Source organism: Hyalella azteca, unplaced genomic scaffold (assembly GCF_000764305.2).
Source record: "Hyalella azteca isolate HAZT.00-mixed unplaced genomic scaffold, Hazt_2.0.2 contig1835, whole genome shotgun sequence".
Classification (NCBI taxonomy): domain Eukaryota; kingdom Metazoa; phylum Arthropoda; class Malacostraca; order Amphipoda; family Hyalellidae; genus Hyalella; species Hyalella azteca.
The window spans coordinates 21,119-38,317 of NW_025932132.1; the positions used below are offsets into that span (position 1 = coordinate 21,119).

The 17,199-nt window shown below is 36.0% G+C and overlaps 3 long non-coding RNA genes across 3 annotated transcripts; 1 reads left to right on the top strand and 2 right to left on the bottom strand.

Moving 5' to 3' along the window:
• Nucleotides 1–1,824: 1,824 nt before the first annotated feature.
• LOC108670526 lies at nucleotides 1,825–2,492 on the bottom strand. Its single transcript, XR_001930736.2, has 2 exons — nucleotides 2,406–2,492; nucleotides 1,825–2,063 (listed from the first exon to the last, which is right to left on the bottom strand). It is a non-coding gene; the product is annotated as an uncharacterized LOC108670526 (long non-coding RNA).
• A 10,715-nt stretch (nucleotides 2,493–13,207) lies between these two features.
• LOC108670528 lies at nucleotides 13,208–13,981 on the bottom strand. The gene is made up of 2 exons (XR_001930738.1): nucleotides 13,938–13,981; nucleotides 13,208–13,447 (listed from the first exon to the last, which is right to left on the bottom strand). It is a non-coding gene; the product is annotated as an uncharacterized LOC108670528 (long non-coding RNA).
• A 1,855-nt stretch (nucleotides 13,982–15,836) lies between these two features.
• On the top strand, nucleotides 15,837–16,403 carry LOC108670531. The gene is made up of 2 exons (XR_001930741.1): nucleotides 15,837–15,876; nucleotides 16,175–16,403. It is a non-coding gene; the product is annotated as an uncharacterized LOC108670531 (long non-coding RNA).
• Nucleotides 16,404–17,199: the final 796 nt, after the last annotated feature.

Genomic DNA, 17,199 nt, shown 5'->3' on the forward strand with positions numbered 1-17,199 from the left:
TTAAACGATATGCCAAATCTGATGTATACAATCCACCATGTTACAATAGGTTTTATTGAAGATAATGTCGAAACTTCGTACGTATGTATAAGACCCAGCTAATGATTACTTTACGGCTTTTTTTCTCAAACGTAAGCAAAAAAATCGCGTGGGATGCAAAATGTATATTTATGGAGAATACTATTTGTTTTAAAATCAATTCTGATCAAGATTACCGTTGTGACTGAAGATATGATTTGTCCACATAAAGTGATTCCGAAGTCTATGTATAGTTTCTCACTAATTACTACCTAAAAAATTGCTAGATAAATCAAATGTCATGCGCATTGTTGAGCTCATTAGGTAACTATTGCTCCTCTGAGTTCGAAATAAGTCATTCCTTCAATAAAGTGTTGGTAAATCTTTTACTTGAAAATATCATTCATTACCAAGTTCCCCGGTCATTTTTTGCAAATTTTACTAACGCGATTTTCCACAGCTGTGTTTCACTGTAAATGAGGATCAGTTATTATTCAGAAGCTATTAGTACTCGATAAAATTGATTTTCTGAAATGGTAGAAAGTGTAAACTGTAGTTAAACTCAAAATGTTTTAAATGTTCAATTGAATCTATCTGAATTTTTAGCACCACAACTCATCTCATAGCCAAAATGTGATGGCCGTGAAAATTTAATATCGTGAAAAGTTAATATCGCCAGTACAACTGATCGTAACACGAAAGCATAATTTCAGGTTATGACGTTGATGGCAGGTTTTATTAGAATTTGATTTATTCATACTTAAATCAAGTGGCTCTCGCGGCCGATTTACCACTTCTTTAAATGACTTGTGTTTAAAAGTATATTTTATACATAATACGTATTTAGATAGTCTGTACTTATAATACATTTTAAATATTTATTTCTACATTTATTTCATTTATTTATATATTTACGCATATAATATACTTTATAACTTATAAGTTAACGCCCAATCACGCACCAAGTGCATTTCTTTCGTGAATCAACGTCTATCTCGAGTCTGAGCAACTACATTACTTCTTATGAGCACAACACTAATCGGTATCGCTTCACACTATCCATGGAGCAGTTGATTTGTTTGCATAATAATGGTTAAACTCCAACAGTTGAACAATAGCACATTTACTTATAGCAGAGCCTTGGATCTGAACGAAAATAACTGTTTTGCGTCAATAAACCCTGCGAAAATATGATGTATAACTTTTGTTGTGGCCTATTGACGATTAAGTTATGCAGTCATTGACGCTTAATCAGAAACCACTATAAGTCCCGGCCTGTTCCATCAGAAAATATTTTTCTATTTTTCCTTTATTGTAATTTATGAGGGAAATTCCGCTTTTCCATCACCTAGAAGTGAGTTGTGCTATCTGACCAAGAATAATGAACGTAAGAGTATATTACTTAAAGATGACGTTTGACTTCCTATCCATTATTGCTCAATTTAGCATTTACTCTTGTAAATTTGGATTAACTGCCGTAATTTTCTTCCTTGATGCAGTCTTATCGCAGAGCTGTTTTTCCTGTAATCAGATATTTTACAGCCATAGAGATGTGTTACATGCATTACTCCCATATAAGTCTGCAATTTTCCATCATGCTAAAAACATATGAAGCAAAATCTGATACCTGTTATGAAACTTGCTACTCATATTTCAGATTCATTCATGATAATTTTCTCCCAGCATAGAAATTAGTTTTATTCCGAACAATATCTCAATGAAATACAGGTCTTCAAGCAATGAAATTGTTTTCTGTGATTTTCGCGGTGACTTTCCTACTGAAAATAAGGAGGTGAAAAACAATGCGTTCGTTCGAGTTTATTTTGTACGGAAGAAGTAAAACGGCGTTCATGACAGTTCTACCACTTCTTGTGGCCCTTCTTGTGTCCCTTCTTGTGTCCCTTCTTATGTCCCTTCTTGTGCCCCTTCTTGTGTCCCTTCTTCCAGTGCTTGTGTCCACCCGGCACAGGGAAAGGCTCGGGTTCGGGTTCAGCGATGGTGCCGGTCACCAGCATCATCACCACCAGGGCAAGCACGCTCAGTTTCTGCAAGGCGGAGAAATCATTGTTAAATTTCAACAGTTTTCACTGGTATTGTAAATCCTGTACAGCAAAAATAGTTGAAATAGCCTTCAACCGCCAATGTGGCCCTGAAGTGAAGGGTAATATTTGAATACGGAATCGGCTATCAATTTGTCGGCCATAAGTTTTTGTTGAAAATAAATTCCCATCAAACACATCGCAAAGAAGATCAGAAAAAGTTAAAGCGTTGTTTTGCTAATTATCGAGAATTACTTCTCATTATTTCATACTCTCTCAAAAGTTTACACTTGTATCCTAAAAGCATTCTGCGATGGCTTAAGGTACATTGAAATATTTCGTACTCACCAAAAAAGAAGCCATGTTTTAGTTTCGTTGTGAAGTTGTCGTTGGAATGATGCTCTCGGTGGCTGCGAGCTGCTCATTTATACTGCTCTTCGCGACGCTCTTGCATCAGCCTCCACGCGCCCCAGAACTTGGACGCATTGTCTTGAGGCTGCGGTGGTCTGAGGTAATAAATCCAGCTACCGCAATGATGCATTGAAAGACGTGACATTGATACATCACTAAATACGTACGTTCAATGTCAATATATCTGAAATTTAACCCCAGTTACTGATTAAGTAACCTTGCAGACAACTTCTTCTTTTGTTTCTTAACTAAACCCCCTAACGAGTTCTCTAGAACCTGTCTCTTATACACATCTAGATGTGTATAAGAGACAGGTTTAAGGGGTGGGAAGTTGGACGAGAAAAATAGCTAGAACAGTAGAAGGTTTTGATGCTTGAGAAATTTGAGATAAAGACTTAAGACTAAGATTTAAACAGTGATCTTTGCAAGTGACGTCAAGAAACGCCCTTCTTGAGCAAAAAACTACTGAAAATTTGAATAGCTTGATTTGATTTATAATAAATCCTGAATAAATTTACAAAATTAAGTTTGATTTAGAATTAATTTGAATTGTAGCACTTAAACTAAGTCCAACTTCCCAACAGATTGAATCAATGAATTTAATAGGGCAAAAAAAATAAACAAAACGAAATTCAAACGACATTCACACAAACCAAGGGATAGAGAAACAGGTTTAAAGGAAGATNGTCCCTATACCTGTGCTGCAGAAAACGCGGCGCTTTACGAAGACTACAATAACACCGTAATATTCAATTTCTTCTTAAAGAATTTCATACTCTTCTTTTACTCTTATTAGAACTGAGTGAAAATTGAGCTTTTGTATAACGTCACTGTGTCGACATTTTTTCATAAATACGGTCGTAACACAATTACCATTTTTGAAGTGTAAATTTTTCGGAATTTGCTTCGTGTACGGGAAATATGAATATCAAACTTGCAATACTAGCAATATTTTACCCATACTAATAACCTTCATGCCATCAGGCATCTGCTACTAAGTCAGAAGGTTATAGATGAGTCGCAAGCACACCGAGCAAAGTATTTTGAAATGAATTGGATTTCTCATGGCATCTGACACTTGCTTCGTCTTAACTATTGCTGACCAAGACAAACGAATAGTGTTACTTCTGAAAGATGCATATTTGTTGATTAAATGTAGGAAGTGTGGTTACGTGTAGGGTTACCTTGTCGATCATTAATTAATGTGCCATTTGATTTTTCTTGCACTCGTACTGTATTCTCCTTAATTGCGTCGTGTGAACGGGAAAATTAACTGCATTTCAAATTATGTCTCTGCAAAGTTAGCGAATAACCTAACAGGCTTTTTGTTCAAATATATTCCTTTACAGAATCTGGTTTATGGTCTTTGATCAATATAATTTTTTTACAGAACACATGAAGAGGTCAGCGAAAATTAGGTCAACATATCCTCAGTCTAAAAATTTATTAATTTTGAAGACCTCTAATTTTGGTCGAAACTATAGAATTTCAGCTTCTCATTTGCAGCTAAATAGCCGTTCAACAGTTAAATGAGCTAAGACAGTGCTTTTATTGAACTCTATCCTATAGTGTTCAATAAAATGTAATAGTGTCCATATTATATAGCTGGCTTCTGCGCATTGTAGGCAACAATGGTTTACGGCCAGCATTGCGCGAGTTCACGCTTCTCCAAGAACTAAAAATTCGCTTCTGGGGCCATATTATCAAAACTCGCTAAGTGAACGTAAGTACTTACGCTCTATTTTCTTGTCTGTGATTGGTGGATTTTGCTTGAAAGGCCGTCAATGAACGTAAGTACTTACGCTCTATTTTCTTGTCTGTGATTGGTGGATTTTGCTTGAAAGGCCGTCAATGATTGGCTGATGAACTTACGATCTCTTAACTTTTTTGGAAAGTATAGGCCCTGAATCATAAAGATATTGAAAATAAATATTTTCAAACGATTATCACCTCGGCTACTGAATTGTTTCTCAGCCGGAAATCCGAAGTGCAGGTGAACGCGACTAGGAAAGCTAGTGTCTGAACGAATGTTCTTCCTCACATGAATAGACCACGGAGCTCCATTAGGAACACGAGTTTATATTCCTTAAATGAGGCAGTTTTTATAAAACTAATTTCCATGCTGGGAGAAAATTATCTTGAATGAATCTGCAATATGAGCAGCAAAGTTGATAACAGGTATCAGACTTTGCTTCATTGGTTTTTCAGCATAATGGAAAATGCAGACTGATATGGGAGTAATGAATGTGAGAATGTGACACTTCTCTATGGCTGTAAAATATTTGATCATAGGAAAAAGAAATCTGCGATAAGACTGCATTAAGTCAAAAATTTATGGTATTTTGTCCAAATTTACTAAAGTAAATTCTAAATTGAGCAATAGTTGATAGGAAGACAAACGTCATCTAAAAGTAATATAATTAAAAGGACGTTCATTATTCTTGGTCAGATAGCACAACTCACTTCTCGGTGATGGAAAAGCAGAATTTCGCTCATAAATTTCTATAAAGGAAAAATAGGAAAATATTTTCTTATGGAACAGGCCATGACTTAAAGTGGTTTCTGATTAAGCGTCAATGAATGCATAGCTTAATCGTCAATAGGCCACAACAAAAGTAATACATCATATTTTCGCAGGGTTTGTTGACGAAAAACAATTACTTTAGTTCAGATCCAAGGCTCTGCTATAAATCTGCTATTATTTAATTATGGTAGTTTAAGTATTATTATGAAAACGTATCAATTGCTCCATGGATAGTGTGAAGCGATACCGATTTGTGTTGCCCATAAGAAATAATGTAGTTGCTCAGACTCGAGATAGACGTTGATTCACGAAGGAAATACACTTGGTGCGTGATTGGGATAATATAATACTTTAATAATAATATAATACTCGTGATAATATACTTTATAACTTATAAGTTATAAAGTATATAACTTATAAGTTCGAAAGCAGAACGTATTCCCTTGCAAACGCACGTTATTAATTGCTCATGCTTGTACCTATGACATATCGCCCATCATTATCTCTCATCATAATTTTTCCTGTTCATTAATTTTCAATCCACTTTGAAAAAGATAAGTATGGTGTTTGTAATTAAAATGTTTACCATAGAATAATTCTAGCCAAATACTAGAGTTGAGTGACCTCACGTTTTTTTCAATTCTAACACTAAATTGAGAATTATTCTTCCTCCTTTGGCCATAAGCAGCATCAGTATAACTGTAAAGAACCGTCGATGGGTAGTTTCTCTCCAGAAAAAATTATATTGCACTCACAATTTTTGAAAATTTTCAAGCTTCCGTGGAGTTTTACTGCATGTGGTCACTCACATCGTTTGTGATGTTTTCATACAATCGACAGGGAGTTAATCAAAGAAATAGTCTGGGAAGCTTTTATTGTAATTTATCAAACAAAATCTTGAGTTTGAGTTCGAATGATTTAGCTTCATAGTAATGGCGAAAATATTTAGTCAATGAGAACCAAATCCAAAAGTGCAATCTTCAGTATATGGTGACCGTGAAGTTGAAGATGGCGGGTTGGTCATTCGATGAAAAAGTGGTGACGAATGCGTGACGTAGAAATAACGTAAGGCCGGCCAGTCTCAGGATTGGATTAATGTATACTGTAGAAGAAATAAATTAAAACTATAAATCTTGCAAAAATTACGAGGTAGCAAAATTATAGCCAAAATAAATGATAAACGTGTCAATTCATTTGTACAGAAAAAAAAAACAAAAAAAACTGAGGTTTAAATGCCCAGTGTGGCGATCACTTTTTGAATGAAGAATAATTGCAGGAAAATAGCGGAAATCAGTTTAAGGGGTTAATGTATACTGTAGAATAAATAAATTAAACTGATAAATCTTGCAAAATGACGAGGTAGCAATTTACAGCCAAAATAAATGATAAATATGTCAATTCATTTGTACAGAAAAAAACACACAACAAACCTGAGGTTTAAATGCCCAGTGTAGTGGCTGTCTCTTATACACATCTAGANATCTTAGAGACCTAAATCTTAACTAACCTGCTGTTGTGGATCGGCTGGGCTATACTGACTAAGGAACAAACTAGAACGCGAAGTAAACTTCCTAACGGTGTAGCCAAGTCAGAGGAAAAATGATATATTTATTAAAAGTCGTAATTTCTAGGTTCGCTATACAAGTGTTTACAACCAACTTTATGTTGTTTGTTCGGATTCCAAAACAATACCACCACCAAACTGCATTAAAATATGTGTAACGTACACTTGTGTGTGATTAGAGCCCGTATTAAAATATTTTTTCACTACTTCCTGATAATTTGAGACAATGGTTCCCAAGAGAGCCTTAATTGTATAAACTCAAATGGCCATAGTAAACATTCTAACAATAACTGTGAGAATTGGTTAAATTCCTGACGTGATATCTCCATAAGTTTGCGTAGTGATCGAATATTGAAATAGTTAAATATACATTAAACAACTCCGCTACCATTTTACAATGCAGCCTGATAAGTGCCGCAGCTATAACATGCTTGTCATTTGAATTAGAATAAATGAACATTCTTAAAAGAATTTTGCAAGGAATGCAACCTTGAACAAGATAAAGTGATGCCGCTCGAAGAAACAAGCATTTTTAATTTGAAAATATGTTTTTTAGCATGGATCTGTAAAAATAAGGCTACAATCGGCCTAATTGAATCATCACATGTCAAGTGTAATTTGAATACATAAACAATGTACATTCATTATCAAAACCATTCTCGGTCATAGTATATAAAATACAATTAACTATAATGACGAATCACTCAAACGAAAAACTTATGTGACTATATATTTAGAGACCTCATTCGCCAATAGAGAGGCAGAAAAAATTTCGATGCGGATACCTTGACGAGAGAAAATAATAATTTTCGGCTAAGTGCGTTCATTCGTCATGAAGCACTTATACCAAGGGTCTAATATATAAGGAAAGGGAGGAAATAAGGCAGGCAAGTTGATTGGAGAAACCAAAGCCGATGGAAAATAATGCACAGTATCTATCGCTGGAAAAGACCTGATCAAAGGAAAAACTTCATTTGCATCTGCAATTGTACTTATTATTGCAAAACAATTATTTCAGTTCATTTCAGAGAGCTCTAGCTGGTACAATCTCATGCGCTATTGTTTTCTGTGGGAGATTTAGCATTATTGTGCGAACTAATCAACTGCTTCATGGATAGTACGAAGCGATAGCATCTCTGTTGTTTATTATAAATATTGTAGTTTCTAAAACTCGCTTGCATTTTTTTTGTAATTCGAGACGAATATTCAATAAACAGGTCAAGGTACATTCATAATGTTTTCGATTTTGGCTTCTTATTTGTTTCCAATTGATAGCATTTGAGTTTTGGCCATCAATGGTCGACTTTGAAGTTCACGGCTAAATCTATACCTACTTAAGCTACTTCTAAAAATTAATTGAAAAGAACTCTTCTTATTTACATTTAAGAGAATTTTTGAACTTATCGAAATGACTCAATAGTACAGGTTTCTAAATTGTATAAGAAACGATAGGCTCAACTATCATAAAATAAAAGATGGTGTTTTTATGAGTGCTCTCTTCGATTAAAAGTCCTATTAACTGGTGCGGCTTGTCTAACAAAAAATATCAGTCTGTTGTATTGCGAAATATTCCCGCATTCGCACCACGGTGAAACTCGAAAACTTGACCGGCGCAATATGAAGCGCCGGATTGCGACGACCAGTCACTCAAGATCGCAAACCGAGCTCGGTAGCAAAGTTGCTCCCTACTTTTGCTGCAGAAAAACACGGCGCTTTACCAAGACTACAATAACACCGTAATATTCATTTTTTTAAGGATTTCATACAATTTTTTACACTTATGAGAACTGATTGAAAATTGATTTTTGTATGCATCGTTCCACGAATTGCCGTTTATTGGGTTCTGGCCGGTTAGATTGCAAAACAAGTAAAGAAGCACAGCGTTTTTCATTTGATTCTTTGGACGTTTTTCTATCTTCAAATTTTCTTGTGAAGAAAGATGGAAAGCCTTACAAAAATATTGCGACTCCAGAAAGATAGATGGCATCAAAAAAATTCGTTTGGCGAACGATGACTGGAAAATATTGCACACTATATAAAGTAGGTTGTACAGTGTACAGTTCTGCTATTTCCTGCCTCTCCCGTCTGTTCTATTCCGTGAATGAAGTCTGCATATTGTGGGCAAGGCACAATATTGTCGGAATATTGATACAGAACACCTTCTTGTAGCGAGTATAGGGCATCCCCTTAGTTGCTGAAATTTACACGCCAGTCGAGGTTGGGATTAATGGTCATTCTATAGATTGAATGTAAAAAAAAGTCGTTTACTAAAGAACTTAAGCTCTGTAGATATGATCCTGTTCACAAGGAATATATGATAATACGATCATATTCAGTAATAAATGGAAGCAAAAAAATCCTGGAAACTGTTATGAAGATGTCACAACTAAATCGTATATGGACAATGTGATTAAATATCAAGCTTATGTTACTACTTACATTCTATCTCTTTTTAGAAGAGTCTTTAATCTCCCGAATCGAGGAAAGTCTTACTCGACAATTCACCTGGCTTAGCTTAATTCACACTCTGCGCATAAGCCTTGGTAGATTTGCGCCTTGAGTGTTGATTGTGCCGTAGAAATTACTCGTAGTTCCATCGGTTGAAGCGATCTGGTCCCGGACTCGAGTACATGGGAATGATGGTTTGCATTGATAGCTTCCGATGCACTGCATCTACGAGCCCACTTCTAAATCCAGCACAATTTTCATTCTCACGAAACACATGAAAAGCCTGCCACTGAAAAATTCTGAAAATTGGGTCAATATATTTTTTTCAATTTAAAAATGTGTTTAATTTGAAAACCTCTCATTTTCATTAAAGCAATAGAATTACAGCTCCATATCTGCAGCTAAATAGCAGTTCAAAAATTAAATGAGCCAAGTCAGTGCTTTATTCAACACCATCCGCTTTTACCACAGCAATCTGGCCTCCGGGCAACGTAATCAACAATGGTTTTCGGCCAGCAGTAAGCGAGTTCGTGTTCCTCCAAGAACTAAAAATTCGCTTCTGAATCATCAAGATATTGGAAATTATTATTTTCAAACGATTATCACCTCGGCTACTGATTTGTTTCTCAGCGCGGAAATCTCTGGTGCAGGTGAACGCGACTGGGAATGCTAGTGTCTGAACGAATGTTTTTTCTCAGATGTGTAGACCACGGAGCTCCATTACGAACACGAGTTTATATTCCGTAAATAAGGCAATTTTTTAAATTAGTTTGGTTTGAAATGGCCGTGTAGAACTTCGCTTGGTACTTATTTGAGCAAGGTTTATCTGCGTCACTAAAACGCGTAATAACAATATCATACTAGTGATTATTACTAATTGTGATTAGTGGTACTAATCATACTAGTGATTATTAGACTCGTGTTCATTTTCGTACGTGGAACTTATTTATAAGTTCTTCTGTCTAAGTGGGAGAACAAAATACCCTGTTGACATTGTTATAAACAATTAAAATATCTACAAAAATAATGTATCAGAGGCTTAGAAGTCAATAATCAGGATACTGAATCAAATTAAGATACTGAATTGAATGAAGACACTACTACACCATACAATTTAGCGAGCGCTAACATGCAGAATCACACTTGAAATTACTAACTCAAATTATTAGCTTTGAAAGGTTCCTTAATTACTTTAAAAAACTAATAAACCGCTCTTTGTTTTATTGCATATGATTATTCCTCTTGACACTTCCCTCTTTACCCATTTTTAAAGATATCTACCAAGTTTTATCCACATGGGTTGAAGAAGCTTCTTAGGTTCCATTTCATGATTGAACGATGAGATGTAAATGGTCACATCCCGTTGCATTAAAATCCATCATCTTACGTTGGTTCTTCTCCAACTAACGATGAAAACTAAAAACACGGCTTCGTGTGATCTTCACGAATTTGAATCGTTTTCTTTCGCAAAAAGAAAAAGATACGTAAAAATTTATCTGGAAATCTAACCCGCTTAATATATGAAAATCCGAGATCACACGCTTCATTTTGGTTCAGAAATACCTCTTCGTAAAATTTATAGAAGTGGTTCTTATTACAGTGGCGAATAAATATGAAGGAATCCAGCGCAGGCTGGCCTCAAATTGCTTGTATACATTAACGTGGAGCAAACAAGAGGTGTAACGAAATCACGGGAGTCAAACACACTTCAATTTTAGCGTCATTTGATCGAACAGGGATAGTTGTTTAGTATTTATAATCATGGCTATTTGTAATCATGGCTATTAATAAATTCATGCCCTGCATCAACTTCAGAATATGAGAGCAAAATTTATTTCTGATGCAAATTCAATTATGGATATTAAGATCCCATGCTGTATGTGACTCATTCCGAAGTGTGAGCTTAAACTAAGAACTGATATGCTCATTTAGTCTTGCTAGATTGAAGTTTTGTTTATATGGTGGTTCCTTTGCTCAAGAGTTTTTATCCTCTAAATATGCATTGATATCAAGGTTGAAACTGCGTGTTATGACTTCATTCAATGCTTCACGTTATGCAGCAACAAATGCAGTTTAGAATATCTCAACCAATTTTTGTAGGTTTCTAATTGTTTGAAATGCAAAATTTTCAATAATTAAATTTCTATTAATCTCTTCCCATCATCCGCTTCAACTTTTTTTTCTTCTTTTTGGATTCATTCTCAATAGTCCTCATACCATCGTAAGCATTTGCCATTCAGAACATTTATAATATAATTTAGTTGTTGCAAGAAGCAGTTTTCATGGAAAACTAACGGAAAAAATTACTTGACTTTCTAATCAGTCGGTCGAACACACATCCTGGGATTTACCCCCAAAATCTCCTCGAAGATTTGATTCTTAAGACATGCGAATATTTATTTGAAGCTCTCATACAATTGACGCGCAAGAGGAGAGAAAAAACGCAATTTCCTGCAAAGTTTATTAATTAAAGTCGTTCGAAGGAAAGACAGACACAAAATCTGATAAAATCGTGTTGCAAGAAAGGCTAACTATAATATATAAGGTCATCATTCTTTATTCAGTGTCCTTTGCCCTTTCCTTTGCCCCCGCCTTTGCCTTTGCCAGGCGCAGGGAAAGGTTTAGGATCAGGATCAGCAATGGCGCCAGCCGCCATCATCATCACCGCCAGGGCAATCAGGCTTAGGTTCTAAGGAAAAATTAATATCATTAGAAAACAAAATTTCCTTTTGGTCCACATTAATTGGTCTGAGTTTCATTGTTATCATATCTCATTTTATTAATTGTAATGTAATTAGGTTTGATTTCAACATCAATTGTACTAGAAGCAAGACACAACATGAATGAAACAATTCATTGAATTAACATATGTTATTCAGCTCTTCATCGGTCGTGCAAACGACACCCTGAAGGATTTATTGCAATTCTAAATTAATCTCAACATTTTTCAACATATTAATTAAAAATAATGTTTAAAACTCACCAAGATGGAAGCCATTGTATTGGAGTTACTCGAAGCGGTGTTGTTCGTGTAATGCCTGGTTTTGTAGTCGTACGCATTTTATAGTAAACTCCTGCACTCTAATGTCCTTCGTGGGTGCCGACTAGTGTGACGCAATCCAGCGTTTCGTACTAGAACTGCCGCCGCATTCGGTCAAGTTTTTTAGTTTTGACGTGGTGCGAATGTGGGAATATTTTGCAATGCGTGCCTTGTAGGCTGATATTTTTGTTAGAGAAATTGCGTCAGCGGGCTGGTGAAAATTGTGACAATAGGGTGCACGTGAAAATGACATCATTCAATTGTATCATAATTAAAACTCGCGTATATTATGAAGGCATACCTCTCCCATCACCAATTTTGATCTGTTTAATGAATATAAAAGTCAGCAAAAATCTCGCTTTATGAAGTCTACGCCTACTTACGCACAAAGTATATTTACTTCGTCATCCAGCGCCTATCTCGAGTCTGAGCAACTTTAAAACTTCTTAAAGGCAACATAATTGTTATCACTGAAACTATCCATAGAGCAGGTGATTTGTTTGCGCAATAATGCCAAATCTCCCACCAACTCATACTATAGCACACATACTTCTACCAGAGGTCCTAGACCTGTTCTGAAATATCTGAAAAGCACCCATAAACCCTGCGAAAATTATATGTATTACGATTGCCGTGTCAAATATGCGATTATGTTAATTGATTCTCTGAAGTCTAATCCGAAACAACATTAAGGGTTTGCTCCTTAATGAAATATTCATCTATTCAAAATTCATGGAGGAAATTTCGCTTTTCCGAGTATTTATATGATGATGTTTATCCTCCTATTATTGCTTAATTTAGAATTATACTTTTGTAATTTTGAAATAGAGATCAAAAATTTTTGTCTCACTGCAATCTGATCGAATTACGAGTGTTAACCTTCGATTAGATATTTATAGCGATAAAGATGCGCAACATGCATTACTTATCAGCATTTTGCTTTTCTCAACATGATAAATACCAACGAACCAAAAATGTGATACATCTTATGAATTGGGCTACTCATATTTCAGATTACTTAAAGCAAATTCTTTCCCACAGCATGAAAATGTGTTTTATCAAATTTATTTTTCAATAATGTCCAGAGTCTTCATGGACTTGAACAACTTTCAATGTTCAATGATTTTCTTAATAACTTTCAAACAGGCTGGTGAAAAGCAATAAATTCGTTCGAGTTTATTTTGTACGGAAGAAGTAAAACGGCGTTCATGACATTTCTACCACTTCTTGTGGCCCTTCTTGTGTCCCTTCTTCTTTCCCTTCTTATGTCCCTTCTTGTGTCCCTTCTTGTGTCCTTTCTTCCAGTGCTTGTGTCCACCCGGCACAGGGAAAGGCTCGGGTTCGGGTTCAGCGATGGTGCCGGTCACCAGCATCATCACCACCAGGGCAAGCACGCTCAGTTTCTGCAAAGCAAGTGGACAACATAGCAATATATAAACATTATTTTAAGTGTAAAAAAATTACATTTGTTCATAAGTTTTCTATTGCTAGTCGTGAGTAATTTAATTCGACTAGATTATTTTAAAATCAATAATATCAAAAATATTATTCTATTTTTTTGTGGAGAATGTAGCACTCATTTTCTCTCACTGGGCCCGTCAAGCTAGCCTGCAATCTAGAGATGATCACAATCCTTAGGATCCAATCCGGCCATAAATACATTACAATTGTCAGAATAAAAGGCTTAAGATGACCATCGACAAGATTTTTTCTTTCAAAAAATGAATATTTGTTACTAATGAACCAGCAAAAGATTAATTGTTCTATTAATAATAGGAACATTAGTATTTAATTTTCTACTTATAGAACAAAGTAAAAATATTAACTCTAAACCAGTCATTCGTAAAAGGATTCGCCCTAAAATGCAGATAAATTGGAATATTTCTTGCTCACCAAGAATGAAGCCATGTTTTAGTTTCGTTGTGAAGTCGTCGTTGGAATGATGGTCTCGGTGGCTGCAAGCTTCTCATTTATACTGCTCTTCGTGACGCTCTTGCATCAGCCTCCACGCGCCCCAGAACTTGGACGCATTGTCTTGAGGCTGCGGTGGTCGTGTGGTAATAAATCCAGCTACCGCCATGATACATTGGAAGACGTGACATTGATACATCACTAAATACGTACGTTCAATGTCAATATATCTGAAATTCTACCCGAGTTACTGATTAAGTAACCTTGCAGACAACTTCTGTTTTAGTTTCTTAACTAAATCCCCTAACGAGTTCTCTAGAACTCATTTACATGTTTATGCATAGTTATACATAGTTCTCTAGAACTCGTTAGAGAGAGAACGAGTTTTAAAACCCTAACGAGTCCTCTAGAACTCGTTTGGGGAATAACGAGAAATGACAGGAATAAAAACACAAAACTTTCCCGATCTTCTCTTGTTTTGGATGCAGAAAATAAGACTGATTGGGCAGTTAAAATTGACTGTGAAATTTTCTGCTGAGGATAGGGAATTTACGTCGCAGAAATGAAAAATATTAGAGATGAACTGTGATATAGGAATGAAGTGAAACGTTTAGCTAATTCTGCCTGTTTGGGAAACGATCATCTATTGAGACCTGCATGGTTGTTGAAAACTGAGCTACATTATTTTTTTCTGTAGTCTTCCACTATATTGACGAGCTTTTGGTTGAACGACATCGAGAACCCAATGAGATCTTTAATTGGCTGCTGTTTTTTTATCGCTGGAAAAGACCTGATCAAAGGAAAAACTTTATTTGAATTTGCAATTGTACTTATTGTTGCAAAACAATTATTTTCGTTCACATCGGAGAGCTCTAGCTGGTACATTTACATGCGCTATTGTATATCTATGGGAGATTTGGCATTATTGTGCAAACGAATCAACTTCTTCATGGATAGTATGAAGCGATAGCATTCCTGTTGTTTATATAGTAGTATTGTTGTTGCTCAGACTCGCTTGCATTTTTAGCGCATTTTCTCACATATGGGAAAAAATATAACTCAGTACTCAATGCAGTGAGTGACAGAGAGCGCATTTTCTCGTCGACGAAAACTTGAGGTCACGGACGGACGGACAGACAGACGGACATGGCGAGCACAATATAGTGCATTTTTCCATAAATGAGAAAATGCGCTGAAAAGGCGCTATTGTGCTCGTAATGTCCGTCCGTCCGTCCGTGATTCACGTTTTCTCCGTCCGTCCGTCCGTCCGTGACTTCACGTCCGTGAGAAAATGCGCTTTCTGTCACTCACTGCAGTGAGTACTGATCAATTTTTTTTTGTAATTCGATGAGATGTATATTCAATAAACAGGTCAAAATGCATTCGTAATGCTTTCGATCTTGGCTTCACCTTTGTTTCCAGTTGATAGCAGCGATAGCCTTTCAGTTTTAGTCATCAATGATCGACTTTGAAGTTCACGGCTAGATCTAATTATGCTACTTCCAAAAATTTATTAAAAATATTTCTTCTTATTTCCAAATAAGGGAATTTTCGAACTTATCGAAATGCATCAACATAACAGGTTCATAAACTTTATAAGGAACGTGAGGCTAAACTATCATAAAATGAAAGAAGGTGTTTTCATGTGTACTCTATTCGATTAATAGTCCTACTCACTGGTGCAGCTTCTCTAACAAAAATATCAGTCTGTTGCATTGCGAAATATTCCCGCATTCGCACCACGGTGAAACTCGAAAACTTGACCGGCGCAATATGAAGCGCCGGATTGCGCTGCCCCAGTCGGCTGCCTCGAAGGACGTTTGAGTGGCGGAGTTTACTATAAAATGCGTACGACGAAAAGACCAGGCATTACACGAACGACACCGCTTAGAATAACTACAATACAATGGCTTCCATCTTTGTAAGTTTATAGCATTGCTTATGATTCATATGTTGATAAATGTTGAGATAAAATCAGGATACCAATAAAAAGACCACGCAATCGTTCGCAAGTCTGATAAAAAACTGAAAACATTTGGATAGTTTAAAATGTATTATTCATTTCATTGCTTCATGCTTCTGGTACAATAATTTTATTTGAAATAAAACATTCTAAAGTCAAAAATAAATCAACTGCTTCGAGAAAAACCCAATAGCGAGATCTATTAGAGTGTATTAAACACAATTTTGGTTTCCAATGTTTTTAATTGTTTTCGCAGAACCTGAGCCTGATTGCCCTGGTGGTGATGATGATGGCGGCTGGCGCCATTGCTGATCCTGATCCTAAACCTTTCCCTGCGCCTGGCAAAGGCAAAGGCGGGGGCAAAGGAAAGGGCAAAGGACACTGAAGAAAGGCTTGCGAACTGGCTTGAAAAAATTGGACGGTGATTAGATTGGTAAATTCTATTTTTTTATATCGACGAAAAATTAAACTAAGTGCGAAATTAATTTTTCGTTTCCGTACCCTAAGAAAGAGCCTGTTCAATTGGCGTTTCCATTAGCTAGTAAAGTCCAAACTGTGGGTCATTACCACCAAAAAGGTCTTGTGTCTTTATGGGGTTTTGGAGTGTCCAACTGTGTGTATTATAGTTATCTAGCCAGCTTGAATCTAAAGATTTACTCGCCAGCAAGCTGCTCCTAGCTTGCCAGATGTCAAAGAAGCGCGCATACAACGTCAGTTTTCGTCTACTCTGACATCTGTAGTTAACAATGAAATGCTACAGCTGCTATAATAGAAATATAAGCTATTTTCATTCAACTATAATATCAATCCACGGCATCGTACAAGTTTTCCCTTCTTATCGTAAAACAAAAGATCTTTGGAAATACTTTGGATATATTCACGTCAAACCTTTCTTGATGCAAGTTGCTCATCTTATACTCAGACAATATGAACAAACGTTCAGATCAAATAATTTGACAACTTATTGATGACTTGTCAGAGGACATGAAATAGCAGGTGACGAAGAAAATAATATTTTCTTCCTCGAACCAATTCAATGAGAAGAGGATTACTCAGATTTTTGGATTGTGCTCTTTCCATACCGGAAGATCAGGCGAAAAAAATCAGTAAAAGTTTAAACTTAATAGTTCACCTAATACAAAAAACTAAGGAGGCTGAAGATATCATCAACCATGCCCAACTTCTTTCAATAAAAAACGTTCCCGTGAACATAGGGCCGGTTTGGTTGGTGCATTGTCGGAGTGCCCAGCATGCTCGGCACCAATTAAAGTCAAGATTTGC